Below are 16147 nucleotides of genomic sequence, written 5' to 3' on the forward strand. Positions count from 1 at the left end.
TTGATGGGCATTTCGCTTATTTCTACCTTTTGGCAATTGTGAACCTTCCTGCTATGAACATTCATTTATGAGTTTTTGTTTGAATGCCTGTTTTCAATTTTCTTGGGTGTATACCTAGAGGAGGAATTGCTAGGTCACGTGGTAATTCTATGTTTAACTTACCGAGGAGCCACCAAACTGTTTTCCATAATGGCTGCACCATTTTACATCCCAAGCAATGTATGAGGGTTCCAATGTCTCCCCATCTTCACCAACACTTGTTATTTTCCTTTTTAAAAATTATAGCCATCCTAGTGGGTATGAAGTGGCACCTCACTGTGATTTTTGACTTGCATTTTCCTGATGATTAATGATGTTAAGCATCTTTCATGTGCTTCTTGGCCATTTGTGGATCTCTTTAGAGCAGACTTGTTTCTCCACGAATCTCCTCTTCCCTTGTTTTCTGTTTTTTCTCCTACCACTCTCTTGCTTCTTACCTTCCCTACTTCTTAGTCCCCCTCATGGGCTCCTTCTGTCCTGTCTGTCCAGCCCTAAGTCTGATCTTCCCTAGGGTTCCATCCCAAGCGCTTTTTCCCTCACTCCGCACACTGTGTTTGGGCGATCTCATCTGCCCCATGGCTTCGCCTCTGTCTCCAAGTTGGCAACTCCCAGACCTTCGTCTACAGCCGAGATCTCTTTCCTCGGCTCCAGGACCATACTTCCAGCTGCCTCCCAGATGGCTCTCCTTGGGTGTCTCACAGCACCTCACACACTCAGGGTGCCCGGACAGCACTCCCCCGACTCCAGACCTCCAGTCCCTCCACTCAGTCACGCAGGCCCAAGACCCTGGAGTCTTCTCCGCCTCCTCATGCCAAATTTCTAATCAGTCACGATAGCCTACAGATTCTGCTTTGTAGATGTTCCCAAATAGACCACAAGCCCAACGAAGTCTTAAAACACTGAATTATTTTCTGGCCTAGCACTCTAGGTAATAAAATACTCAAATAGAGCATGTTCAGAAAATATTTCCCCTTCAACTGAGTACTTGACTTGCCTGAAATCTACCCCCTAGATCAGGTGTGAAATCTGGGTTCGATTTCACTTCTCTCCATGCTGGCGACCCCTTCCCTGGTCTGTGCCCTCACTGTCTCTCACCTAGACTATGGCGAGTCTCCTAATTGGTCCCCCTGCCTGCAGTCTCCCCTAGTCTTAAAATCTATTCTCTATACTGGCGACAGTGTAAACTTCCAGAAGCACTGCTCCAATTATGTTGCACCCATTTGAAAAACTCTTCAATGGTTCTCCTTCGACTACACATACAGGTTAAAATCTAAACTCATAGGCAAGCACTGAAGATGCGGAGTGATTTGGCCCATCCTGAGTCTTCCAGACTCATTTACTGTCCCTACAGCAGCGCCAAACTACCTGCCACGCCAAGAACACACTCTATGAGGCTCTGACCCCTTGTTCATGTTCTGTTCTGTCTGTCTAGGGCCGAGCCAGCCCTCCAGCTTCCCTTCCTGCCCCACTCCCACAACTACTGACAAACTTGGATTCTCTAAGATCCGGTATAAATATGATCTCCTCTGCGAGGCTTTGCTGAATTTTCCAGGATAGTCACTCAATTCCATTTCGTTCAGCTGACACACACTCAGTGCCCATTACATGTCATGCAGTGTTAGGCACAAGGATACAAAAATGAGAAAGTCTACAAGTCCTGCCCTAAAGGAGCTCGGAGTATGGCTGGGGAGGCCAGGTTAAGAAAAACATTACAAGACAGTGCCGTAAATGCTGTGGGTAGGGGTTTGTACCAAGGGCAATGGAAACACCTAGGAGGCAGTCAGCAAACCCGCCCGGAGAGGTCAGCACGGGAGGAAACGTGAGCTGTGTCTCAAAAGAGACTGATAGAAGACTGAAGATGCAGAAGGAGTGAGAGAAATTCTGAGTTTGACGTAGGACATGTTGAGTTTGAGGGACCTGAGGGCCATCCAGGAGGAGATATCGAGTGGGCAGCTGGAAACACTAAGGGTCTGGAGCTCAGAGAAGAGTTGTGAGGTGGTGATGGGGGTCCAGAAGATGCCAGCACTTAACGGAGGTGGAAGTCACGGGAGCGGGTGGGAGGTAAAGCCGGGAAGGAGGCTGATTGCATAGATGGCCCCTTTCCCAAGAGCTGTTGCAGTATAACCTCTCACCCACTTTTTTTGGGGGGGGGGAGGGGTGGCATGCCACACTGCACGGCTTACAGGATCTTAGTTCCCTGACCAGGGATCGAACCCGGGCCCTGGCAGTGAAAGGGCAGGGTCCTAACCACTGGACCACCAGGGAAGTCCCTCTCACCCCCTCTTTGTGTAGCTCAACTGCAAGGTCGAGTGCAACTCAAGAGCAGATATTGATGCTTACTCATATCAGAACTGCTCCATCTCTACCACACCTTATTTCCTGGCTGGCATAGAGTAGGTGCTTGATATAATAGTCACTGGAATGAGGGGCAGGTGTCAAGTGACCACAGCCATGAGAGAGGACTAACAAAGGACTAACGAGATAATGACGTTAGTGGTTGTTCTCAGTGATGCTATTAAGGATCTCAGAGCCTTTGGGTTGGGACACAGAATAGGTTTGAGAGAGAGGGCAGCAGAGAGAAGAAGGCATCAAGAAACAGACATTGAGGGCTTCCCTGGTGGCGCAGTGGTTGAGAGTCCGCCTGCCGATGCGGGGGACACGGGTTCGCGCCCCGGTCCGGGAAGATCCCACATGCCGCGGAGCGGCTGGGCCCGTGAGCCATGGCCGCTGAGCCTGCGCGTCCGGAGCCTGTGTTCCGCAACGGGAGAGGCCACAACAGTCAGAGGCCCGCGTACCGCAAAAAGAAAAAAAAGAAAAAGACGTTGAAGTTCCCCTCAAAAACTTGCAAACTATTAAGGTTAACACTGTCGCTTTGTCACCAGCCTCGTGTTAGAATCAGTTCTGGCTAGAGTCAGATCAGATCAAGGCTAGAGTGGAGCATGTTTCCGGAAAAGGATAACAAAATAGGATTTGGTAAATAGCGTGTGTATTTTACTTGTAGCCATTACTGTGCTGAAGGCAGCCAGGTGGCAGGGAGTGAGCCCAGGCGAGCCAGGCCTCCAGTGCTTCTGTGGTTGGGTCTGAAGACTAAGGCGAAAATGCACCTGACCTTGCCCAAGCGTCTCTCAACTTGTATCTGATGCACTGGACCTCTAGCTTTGACAAACACTGACTCCGGGTAGCAAACAGGTGCTCTGCCAGCTGGGTGAGGGCTGATGAGGACCAAATGTCTTCTCACTTGGTCTGGGGAACTCATCACTCAGTGCCTGAGTGGAATGTAAACGAGGAGAAGAAAAGGCAGTGCCTCGGATGTAAGCCTTAAACCCACCCAGGTGACAGCTTTGTTTTCAGTTAGCGCTTTGCTATATTTGCTTTCTATCACACTTTATCCATTTACCCACCCCTCAATCCATCTTATCTTTTGGATTCATTTCAAAATAATCTGCAGACATGAGTACACTTTACTCCTAAACTCCTAGCATTCATATCATTAACTAAGGTGTGAAACATGTTTATTATTCTTTGAGGTAAAATTTACAGAGGAAAGGCACAAATTTTAAACGTACCATTTGATGGGTTTGATTTTGATGAGCACACACCTGTGTATCACAAGCTCCTGTCATAACGGAAAACTTGAGTTATTTCTGCTTCCTTTGACAGTCTCCTCTGCTGACTGTATTCTCAGGTCATCTGACTGAGGAGCTAATACATTTTTCGCGGATGCTAAAGTGACATTTGTAAATGTCACTTTAGCAGACACCGGAGTGGAAAGAGCTGGTGAGCTTTATGGAGCACGATGCCATTCTAAACGCTGAAGAGTGCGCAGGGGCCTCTCACTGTCGCGGCCTCTCCCGTTGTGGAGCACAGGCTCCAGATTCGCAGGCCCAGCAGCCATGGCTCACGGGCCCAGCCGCTCCGCGGCATGTGGGATCCTTCCGGACCGGGGCACGAACCCACGTCCCCCGCATCGGCAGGCGGACTCTCAACCACTGCGCCACCAGGGAAGCCCAAGGCTGAGTTGTTTTTCAGATCAATTCTTTGTATAGCAAGCAAGGTACTCCTCCTCTTCTCACAGGCTCACCAAGTCCCAGGCTTCACGTGAGAGGCCCCCACCCAGGCCAACTCTCTTTAGCAATGCCCTGCTGACAGCTTGAGCTAACCAAGTGGGTCAGCTGCCACAGCTAAGGGCAGGAAACCTCTCTTCCACGGTGGCTACTGACCCACAAAACCAGTGTCGATTGTAGGTCACACATAATCATCAAAGGCGACTCCTGTTTGCAGTGACTGCTTCTTACGGAAGGCCAAGGTGCTGGGGCTCCGTGTTTACCTTCAAGCAACCCACACCAGGTAATTGAGAGAGTGGACCATAACACTTGATTCAACAATGCATTCTATTTCCCAAATATGCTTCCTTCCTTCCGGTGGCTATTAAGAAAAAGAGGGAGAGCACGTAAGAGAATGGGAATAGGGGTACAGAAGGAAGACAGTTGGGAGGGATATGCAAGATAGAAGGCGATTTAAAAAGATCAAAGGAAGAGAGTCAGGTGTTGGCAGCAGCGGGGGAGGGGTGCTGAGAAAAAGAAAAAAAATGGCAGATAGAAAGGTAAGTGGGTGTAGTACAGAAAAGGGATAGAACGATACCAAGAGTGAGAGAAAACGAAACAGAGAAAACCAGAGTACCAGCCAGGCCAGCTCCTTAATTTTACTGAGGGGAAAACTGACGCCCAGGGAGGAGAAGTGATTTGGCCAAAGTTTTGCGGCTGGTTGATTCTTGAGCTGAGGCTAGAACTCCGGCCTCTAGACCCCCAGATCAGGAGCATGGCAGCCTACATACCAGGCTTTCTGGGAGAGCCCAGACATTGTTTATTCAGGCAAGAGGTTACATGATCTGAATCTAGGGAGGAAAACAGAAAACCTCAGATCCCACCCAGACCAAGTCCAGGCAACTGAGAGACACAGCATCATGAGAACCGGAAGTCTCAGGTCCACAAGGTACTGAAGAGTCATGGGTGCCTAGAAGGGGCTTGCTGGAATCACTGGGCTGACTGAGGCAAGTGGATACAGCCCCCTGAAGTCGCCCGTGGATGGATTCCCTTGGCTACAAGGAGGAACCAGACTGCGGGCTGGATGTCTGTTCCTCCTGAGAGCACATCTACACGTCCTCTACCAGTTCCAAGCACAGAGGCACAAATAAGAAAACGCCAGAGGTTCCTGGGAAATCAGACGCAAGATGGGGTAAGTCTCCCCCAGTGCAAATTGACCCTTGGCTCACCCCGGGCCAGGCTTGCCCAACCCACTCTGCCGACTCCAGACTGAGAGAGATCCAGGCCAACTCCAGGTTTATCTTTCTGTTAGGGTCCCTCAAAGCTGATTGCTCCAGAAAGTACAATACTTCATGGTTGCCCCACAGTACTTGGCAATGCACTAGCAAACCCAATCTAACCTGTCCCCCTCCCACAGGTTCACAAACTTTTGTCTGAACTTTGCCAGGGCTGGATATAATTAGGCATGGAACCAGAGGTGCCCGAAGTCTGCCATATGCCTACATATATACCCATATACATGTGTAGAAAATGCTTTTGATCCACAAATCTTATATAGAAAAGCAGCTTATAGTGAAGTTTCTTAAAAACCCTCTTCTACGGAGCATTTATCTTCTTCGGGGATAAATCTGGATTTAATTCCCACTCAGCCTCATCAAACCATACAGGCAAGTTTCCTCAGTCTTCTAGTGTTCCCGTCTAAAAACTCTATGGGTGTTCCTTTAGTTCAATCCCAGCACCTGGGCTTAGAGCGGGATGATCTGGGGAGGCTGTGGTGAATGTGATAAAGAGGAAATGTTGTGAATCAGTACTGAAATGTCTTAGGTGGCAGAAATAGCTGAATATAGTGACTAACACATAGTAGATGCTCAATAAATATTGCTGCCAGAGTCACCTGATACCAGCCCAACATCATTTTGCTAAAGCCCAGAGAGATGAAGTGACTTGTCCAGGATGATACAGCTGGTCAGTGACAGAGCCTCCACTAGGTCGTGGGTGATTCACATGAAAGAGGGATTTTTTAAATATAGGTAACTTCTAATATATATACAATGGAATATTACTCAGCCATAACAAAGAATGAAAAAATGCCATTTGCAGCAACACGGATGGACCTAGAAGTTATCATACTAAGCAAAGCAAGTCAGAAAGAGAAAGACAAATACCATATGATATAACTTATATGTGGAATCTAAAACATGACACAGATGAACCCACCTACAAGACAGAAACAGACTCACAGACATAGAGAACAGACTTGTGGTTGGCAAGGGGGAATGGGGGTGGGGGAGGGATGGAGTGGGAGTTTGGGATTAGCAGCTGGAAACTATTATATATTGGATGGATAAACAACAAGGTCCTATGTACAGCACAGGGCACTATACTCAATGTCCTGTGATAAACCATAATGGAAAAGAATAGGAAAAAGAATATGTATGTATAACTGAATCACTTTGCTGTAGAGCAGAAATTAAACACAACATTGTAAATCAACTATACTTCAATAAAATTTTAAAAATTTAAGAATTACTTATTCTTACCACTAAAAAAGAAAAGAAATTAGAACATGGGAATTCCCTGGCGGTCCAGTGGTTTGGGATTCCGCACTTTCACTGCCGAGGGCCGGGGTTCAGTCCCTGGTTGGGGAACTAAGATCCCACAAGCCGTGTGGCGCAGCCAAAAAAACAAACGAAACAAGAAATTAGAAGGTTAAAAATATATATATAGGAACCTTCTAGAATCACCGTCTCTTAGAACTGCCAGTGTGATCTCCCTGGACCCAGCACCCAATGATAAGCTGAAAGTGCTCAGAATTACCACCCAGTGGTTTTAGTCTCGGTACCACATGAAGCAGCCAAATCCTCCCACTTGATAAGGATTTGATGACAGTCAATGGAGCCTCTCCAAATCCCTGGTTCCTTCAACCATCCTCCATGTGATACCCCTTCCACTCACCATCTTCATCACCCTCCTGTGGATTCACCAAAATCCCTCTGACAGTGATGCCCAAAAGTGGGTGCATCCTCTGAAGGGCACTGGGCCAGGGCAGGGGCATAATGGGTTACTTTGCTCCTTCCTCTGGATGTTATGAGATCAAGATCATGTTGCGTCGTTTAGCAGTCACGTGGCACTGTTTGCCCTTCTTTAATTTGTAGTTAGCTCAAACCCCCAAGATCTTTTTTATATGATCTCATCAAACCGTGTCCCCCTTATCTGGAATGTGTACGACCATATATTTGTTTTTTTGTTATTTATTTATTTATTTTTGGCTGTGTTGGGTCTTCGTTGCTGCACGCGGGGTTTCTCTAGCTGCATCGCGGGGGCTACTCTTCATTGCAGTGCGCGGGCTTCTCTCACTGCAGTGGCTTTTCTTTGTTGTGGCTCACAGGCTCTAGGTGCGCGGGCTTCAGTAGTTGTGGCACACCGGCTTAGCTGCTCCGCAGCATGTGGGATCTTCCCGGACCAGGGCTCAAACCCGTGTCCCCTGCACTGGCAGATGGATTCTTAAACATTTCACCACCAGGGAAGTCCCTCGACCAGATATTTGTAAACTCTGTATAGCACTTTGCGTGGGTCCCACTTTTCAAGTTCTGATCACTGGAGGAAGATGCCATCAAATTCTTCTACGCCAGAAAACCTAAGTCTAAATACTGAACCTTGAGCGAACTGTTCTTCCACAACCTTAGCGTTCTTTTTCTCTACCTAACATATTTTGAACTATACCACACTTAAACAGAGATCATTTCTACAAACTGCTGGAGCTTAATGGCTTAAAGATAGCATGTGTGTTGGGGAGAGTAGCTTTTATGCAGTCAGTATTATGCGCCAGGCATTGTTAAGGGCTTTCTATACTTTAGCTCATTCCCTCTGATCGATGTAGGATTGTCATCCTGAGTTTATAGACAAGGAAACTGAAGCTCAAGAGATTCCACTGTTATTAAGGGGAAGAGGCAAGATCTGAATCTCGTTCTGACTAATCCCAAAGGCCATGTCCTTTTATTATGCCCGCGGCTCTTAACCTCCGCTGCACATTAGAATCAGCTGGGGAGCTCTCAAGCCTCGCGACACCCAGACCCCACCCCAGGCCAATTAAAGCAGTTCCTGGAGGTGGGTTTAAAGGCTCCCCAGGTGATTCTCATATAGAGCAGTAAAACTGCTGCTTTATTCCATACTGTTTCCGAGGTATGTTAGGCAGGCATAGATGTGAATGCAACTATCAGTCTCTATATTTTTAGCACTGGTTGCTTCAAAAAGCAAGACTGAAGTTATTTAAGGCACTAACATCAAACGAATAGTGCTGGAGAGACTAACCCCGCAGCTCCCTGTACTGATGGGGGAGGTGAGGGCAGCCACCTAAACTCCCTTCTAACTTTGACCCCTTGAAGCTTCCGCAGCTCATTTTCTGAACCACAGTGCTTTCCCGCTATCTTTAGTTCTGAAAGGCAGGCCTGGCCTATCTACCGGGTGAACAGACTACAGGTGGGTCCTAAACATTCTTAGCTCTGGCAGGACATTTCTGTGTCTCTTTGACTTATCAGGACAAAAGTCTTGGTTTGGTTTGGTTTTTTGTTTCTTCTTTCTGAGTAGTTTGTACAAGAGAGAGGTCTGAGAGGTTTGCCTGGGGAATCGAGACTCTGTGTAGGTTCCTTCCTGTATCCCTCTGGCAGCTCCTTATACGATGTTTGCAAAATTAGGAACGGACATGATGCAACGGGGGAAATCATTTGTACGTTGGTGGGAGGTGCAAATCCCCGAAGAGCCCATTGCCAAAATAAGAAAACTCCAAGTCACTGGGAAGTTGTAAAACCTAGCACTGCGAGAACAAAGGGCCCAGGCATATGGAATAGCTTATCAGAGGCAGGGCAGTGGAGCCCGCGTAAGAATGGCTCAGGCTCCGGAGAGAGACATCTAGATCTGTTCAAGGAGAGGTCAAGAAGTGTTGGGGATGGTGAGAGGGCTGAAAGACGTGATTAAAGTAAATCCTCCAAAGATGGGAAAACTGGGCTAAATGGCTCCTTCCTGTGCTTAATATGCTCTCATATGGGCACTAGGTGATTTGCTTCTTGCCCGTGGCTCCCTGTCCTGCCTCCAGTGTTGGAAGAGATTCTTTGCCTGCAAATCCTGGCTGTGTGTTTCCCCTTTTACAAGCAGTCAGGGCTCTGGGAAGAAAATGGCTCTCTCTTCGAAACCATAGTATGATCGTAGAGGCAAAGAGGGCCTCTTCTCATAGCTTTCCCAGAGCCTCGACCGTAATAACCACTAAGTAGAAAGGGCTTCACTGGGGCTGTTTCCACACACGCAGGTTGATTGTTGAGGAGAATGAAAGCAGAGACCCAACTTAGGTGACATACACATGTTCCCATGGACTGTGAAGAAAAATGGGACCAAGTGGGTTTTTTCTCTCTCTATCCCATCTTTTTTCCTTTTCTCCCCCCCCCCGGCCTTGAAGGAGTCGGGTAATCTAATCTCCACAGACCTCCACTTCTCCTCAGTTTGCCTGGGCAAACACCACCAAAGAGAGTCTTGGAAGAACGTGTCAACACATCCAAAATGTTTCCCTCACGTGGTTCTCATCTCACACTTCTTTCTGGCATTGGAGGCATGCGACACTTCCACGCGAAGAAAGTCTCAAAATAGCAAGTAGTAAACAGAGCCAGGGAGGCTGATGTAGCTCTGCCCTGCGCCAGCCCTCAGCCCTGCTCCCCTCCAGAGGGAAGACAACTCCTTCCCTCCTCAGCTAAGCCAGGCTACAGGGTCAGATACAATGGCAGGTGTCATGCACTATAATAAACCTGAAGGAAACAAAGAGAAGCACACAGAACCCTCCAGGCTTGACTGCTCCAGGAGCAGCGTTGGCTGGCATGTTACAAAGGAGCCCTGCACATGGGACTGGACCCTTCAGTCCCAGATGCCCTTGGGTCAGCTAGGAAGGGGCCCCAGGAACTGCTCGATCGGGGGGGCTCCAGCCAGCAGGGACGGGGCCGAGACAACAGCAATGTTTATTCAGCTTACAGCTTTCATTTTTTCCTAAGTCATTTCAATGAGTTAAAGGAAAGAAATCATTCTACTGGATTGAGTCCATCACTAAATATTTGGGACACACGCTGAAAGGTTAGAAGCAAACTCCTGCAAAGAAATGATTGCTGGAATGAGGGAGTTGGCTACCAGAGGAGGCCTGGGATGAAGGCCAACAGTGACCGGGGAGGGAATCAAGAGCAGTGAAATGAGCCATGAAGTTTCTTGGCATTTTCAAGCACTCCTGGAAAGAGAGTGGCTCATCAACTTCACTGAAGAATCTCCAAACAAATAGCTCAACTGTCTCCGTGTTTCCCGGCCTCAGAAATAGGCTGGGAAACTTGACTGAACGTTGTGAAATGAACATTTCAAGTCTGGGGCTTTCTACCGCGGTTCGGGGGTGCTTCCAACAGTTTGCCCTGATCGTCAAGGTTCCGCAAGCGCCAGGCGGTGCCCCAGGATTACAGTTTTTCTCAGCCCTACCTGGACCTACATTCTCTCGGCCTCCATTGCTGTGTCGGAATGGATTTGAGTCAATGATCTCCCTTGCCTCGAAAACAACAAAACAAAAAACCAAACCTACCAAAACTACTCCAACTAGGGGGCAACTGACTTTCCCACAGAAAATTCACGGGGAAAAGAGAGGAGGGGAAAGAAGGGGAGGGACTAGCATGGTCAGTGACCCACTAGATTGAATCAACCCCAACGTTAGAAAAAGCGTCAAGAGCAAATTTCCTATTTTGGAGAGCTTGGGCCACACTATTTTGCTTCATTACCAGAAACCTAGTGCCAGCAGGAGTAAGAGGTGAGGACAGCCGTGGGAGCTCCCCGCCAGGAATCAGGGACCCAGGTGCAGACCCAGAATCCAGTCCTGGGGTCCAAGACGAGGTCGGGTACACAGGGGCTGCTATAGAAGGGGAACAAAGAAGTGGGCTCGGGAATGAGGACAGATCTGGATGGCCACCACAAGCCAGAGTAGAGGCCAGGAGGTCTGCAAGAAGCAAAGCTGGAGAAACTGCATAGACGCTGGTCCCCCCAGGCAAGGCTCTGCTTCCGAGGCCCCTGGCTCTCTGTGGAGAAAGGGTGCCGCGAAGGAAGGATGCACTCCTGGTTGACAGTAACGTTGCCGACACGTTATTACATGTTGTATATACTCCCGCCCCCAGAAAGAGATCACAGTTTCATTTGAGGGAGCACAACCCCCAAAAGACTGGAAATGGAGGGGCAGGCGCAAAGTCCTCTCACCAACATTCCCGAGAGCAAAGCAAAGCATTACCGCAGGGCTATTTTCATGGCAAGAGGCTCATATATACCTTTAATCCTGAAGGAGCAAGATGAAACGCCCTTCCATCTCCGTTCCAAATCCATGCTTAAATTTTACTTTAAATGTTTTATGATAAGGGATACAAAGTCTTAACTTAGCGCCCTTTCTAAGGATTTCTTCTCCTGAAGCAATTTGTAAATGTTGCAGGGTGTCAGAAGTATAGGCTTTAGCGCAGAAAGGAAATTGGGTCTGAAATCCCAAGGAGCACGGGGCTAGCAGGTGGCCCTGGAAACATCTGATGGGAAGAGAATGTTTCTCACTTCCCTCGAGTCTCACCAAGAGCTTATTATTTCAGACTGGGAAAGCTTGAGCAATAGGGCTTTGGGGTTTCATCTCAAAACCCTCTAGGGAGCAGATTGCTCACGTTGGGGTGCTGCTGTGCGTTAACAAGGGATGGGTTACAGCGTAAGCAGCTGACTCATGAGGCAGAATGGGAGTTGGGTGGGTCCCAGCATCCTTAGAGGTAAGCTGAGAGCGCCAGAGCAAAGCTGGAGTTAGCAAACACTTTCTGGGAAGGACCAGCTAGTAGGTAACAGGAACTGTAGACCACATATGGTCCCTAGCATACTCTTCTTTCTTTTCATTTTTTAAACAGCTTTATTGAGATATAATTTGCATCTCATTCACTAAAAGTATATCATTTCGTGGTTTTTCTGTGCAGTGTTGTACAACCATCACTATAATCAATTTTTTAAAAATGTTTATCACCACAAAATAAAACAAACCTGAACCCATTAGCCGTCATTCCCTTTTCCCCATCATCCCCAGCTCTAGGCAACCATTAATCTACCTTCAATCTCGATATGTTGGCCTATTCTGTTCATTTCATACAGATGGAATCATAAAATGTGTTCTGCAAACGGCTTCTTTCTCTTAGCATAGTGTTTCCAGGTTCATGCATGAGGAGCAAGAATCACTACTTCATTCCTTTTTTTGACCAAATAATACTCTATTGTATGAATATTCCATGCTTTGTAGTTCTATCAATTGACGGTTGGGTTGTTCCCACCTGTGTGTTATTATGAATAATGCTGCTATGAACATTCCTGTACAAGTTTTGTATAGACCTGTGTATTCAATTCTTTGGGGGATATACCTAGGAGTGGAATTCCTAGGCCATATGGTAACCTTATGTTTAATCTTTTGAGGAACTTCCAAACTGTTTTACCAATTGATGGCACCATTTTCCCATCCCATTAGCAATGTATGAGCATTCTAATTTCTCCACGGTTCTCACCAGCACTTGTTATTGTCTTTTTGATTATAGTCATCCTAGTGAGTGTAAAGTAGGATCTCACTGTGGGTTTTTTCTTGTTTTGTTTTGTTTTCCGGTACGTGGGCCTCTCACTGCTGTGGCCTCTCCCGTTGCGGAGCACAGGCTCCGGACGCGCAGGCTCAGCGGCCATGGCTCACGGGCCTAGCCGCTCCGTGGCACGTGGGATCCTCCCGGACCGGGGCGCGAACCCGTGTCCCCTGCATCGGCAGGCGGACTCTTAACCACTGCGCCACCAGGGAAGCCCTCACTGTGGTTTTGATGTATATTTCTCTAATGACCCATGATGTAGAGCATCTTTTATTTACTTGTTTGTTTTTTATTTATTTATGGCTGTGTTGGGTCTTCGTTTCTGTGCATGGGCTTTCTCTAGCTGCGGCGAGAAGGGGTTACTCTTCGTTGCGGTGCACGAGCTTCTCATTGCGGTGGCTTGTCTTGCTGCGGAGCACGGGCTCTAGGCACGCAGGCTTCAGTAGTTGTGACACATGGGCTCAGTAGTTGTGGCTTGTGGGCTCTAGAGTGCAGGCTCAGTAGTTGTGGCATACGGGCTTAGTTGCTCCACGGCATGTGGGATCTTTCCAGACCAGGGCTTGAACCCGTGACCCATGTCCCCTGCATTGACAGGTGGATTCTTAACCACTGTAGCACCAGGGAAGTCCCTAGAGCATCTTTTCATGTGCTTATTGGCCACCTGCATACCTTCTTTGGAGAAATGTCTATTCACATCCTCTGCCCATTTTAACTTGGGTTATTTGTCTTTATTGTTGAACTGTAAGTATTCTTTATATATCCTGGATACAAATCCCTTCTCAGACATATAGTTTATATATAATTTATCCCATTCTTTGGGTTTTTTAAAAAATCCTTTAAAAATTAAAAGGCCTTACAAAAGCAGGCTACTCATAGGATTTGACCCTCTGGCTGTAGTTCAATGAGTCCTAGTCTAGATTGTGAGTTTTGAAAAAGTTTTTCCTGATTGTAGTGAACATCATTCCTAGGAACCCCTTTCTCAGGTAAGAAAATCTGGATTTTCTTTGGGAGAGCTCTTTCTCCCCCATTTCATTCTGTCTTGGGAATGTCAATGAAGATTTCTTTCCTTCCTCTGGCTAAGGAGCAAACAGATGAACCAAGCTAAGCCAGTCTCTCCAGAGACCATAGATGTCGAGCAAAGTCAAGTAACCAAAGGGAGACCAGTGGAAGCTGATTCATCCCAGTGGAAGCAGCCTGATGAAACTGTTCCTGAGTTCCCACAACTGAGGGCACCAGAGCTGCCCTGTTCCTATTCTTTTACTTCAACTACTCCCATTTCCTTCTAAAAAACTGTATCCCCCATTCCTTTTGTTATCCAGTCTCTCTTGCTTGTACCTAAATGATACTAGCAATCAATCCTTTCTCCAAGCAAGACGATACACTGAGCCCCAATATAAAATGGATAAAAGTTGGGCAGCTTTGGTCGCACCGGGGTGGGAGCCCAACTACCTTCCTGCTATGCCCCTCCCATTGTAGCCCCCGAGGCATCGCGATGTCATTGTGGAACAGTTTGGAAAACTCTGGATAGGTGCCACTAAGGTATTTTCCAACTCTGGTACATTAAGATTTGATGATTCTAAGAAGTGGGGGAGAGATGGTAAATTGTGGGGGGCAAAATAAGTCCTCCGATTAGTCAGGAGTAGTTGTCCCAATGGATCTCATAAGAGAGAATAAAATCAACAATGCAGAAAGAGACAGGCAGGGTTCAGAGGGCTTCCAAACCAAATGAAGCTGAAGGAAGAAACTACGAAGCAGGTAGAGAATTTTAATCCAAAAGTTAACTAGGTTAAGAGTATGAGCTAAAGCATTTCTCTTTAGAGGTGAATAAAGGAAAGGATAAGCAATCCAAAGAAGTAAGTCCTTGTTAATAGAAAAAAAACTACCGAACTATACTTTGAGTTTAGCTCTCTCTCTACTGATTGTCCTATAGCAGCAGCATCTTTGCCCAGAAATAAACCTTCACATCTATAGTCAATGGGTTTTTGATGAAGGTGCCAAGACCATTCAATGGAGAAAGAATAGTGTATTCAACAAATGGTGCTGAGAAAACTGGGTATCTACATGCAAAAGGATGAAGTTGGACCCTTACCTTACATCATATACAAAAAATTAAACAGATCAAATACGACAATTTAAGGGCGAAACTACAAAACTCTTAGAAGAAAACAGAGAAAATCTGCATAACCTTGGATCTGGAAATGGATTCTTAAAAATGTCACCAAAATCACAGGCAACAAGAAAGAATATAGATAAATTTAACTGCATCAAAATTTAAAATTTTTTTGCGTCAACAGACACTATCAAGAGAGTGAAAAAATAACCCACAGATGGGAGAAAATATTTGTAAATCATATATTTGGTAAGAATTTGATATCCAGAAGAATATAAGAAACTCCTATAACTCAACAACAAAAAGACAAACATCCCAATTAAAATGGGCAAGGGACTGAGATACATATTTCTCCAAAGAAGATATACAAATGGCTTATGAGTGCATGAAAAGATGCTCATCAACAGTCATCAGGGAGGGGACTTCCCTGGTGGTGCAGTGGTTAAGAATCTGCCTGCCAGTGCAGGGGACACAGGTTCGAGCCCTAGTCCGGGAAGATCCCACGTGCGGCGGAGCAACTAAGCCCGTGCACCACAACTACTGAGCCTGCACTCTAGAGCCCATGAGCCCCAACTGCTAAAGCCCACACGCCTTGAACCAGTGCTCTACAACGGGAGAGGCCACCGCAGTGGGAAGTCCGCACACCATGGCGAGGAGTGGCCCCTGCTCGCCGCAGCTGGAGGGGGTCCGTGCGCAGCGGTGAAGACCCAATGCAGCCAATAAGTAAATAAATAAGTAAATAAATTTATTAAAAAACGTCATAAAAAAAGTCATCAGAGAAATGCAATTCAAAACCACAGAAGATATCACATCATACCCAGTAGGATGGCTACAGTTTTTAAAATGGAAAATAATAAGTGTTGGCACAGATGTAGAGAAATTGGAACCCTCACACATTGCTGGTGGGAATGTAAAATTATGCAGCATCTGTGGAAAATAGTTTGGTGGTTCCTGTAATGTTAAACATAGTATTACCATATGATCCGACAATTCTACTGCCAGGTATATACCCCCAGAGAATCGAAAACAGGGACTCAAACAGGTATTTGTACACCCACATTCATAGCAGCATCATTCACAATAGCCCAAAGGTAGAAACAACCCAAGTGTCCATCAATAGGTGAATAAATAAACAAAATCCATACAATGGAACATTGTTCAGCCTTAAAAAGAAATGAAGTTCTAATATCTGCTGCAACTTTGGATGAACTTTGAAAACATTATGATAAATTATATAAGCCAGTCACAAAAACTTATATGATTCCACTTATATGAAATATCTAGAATAGATAAATTCATAGAGACAGATTAGA

Source organism: Delphinus delphis, chromosome X (assembly GCF_949987515.2).
Source record: "Delphinus delphis chromosome X, mDelDel1.2, whole genome shotgun sequence".
Classification (NCBI taxonomy): domain Eukaryota; kingdom Metazoa; phylum Chordata; class Mammalia; order Artiodactyla; family Delphinidae; genus Delphinus; species Delphinus delphis.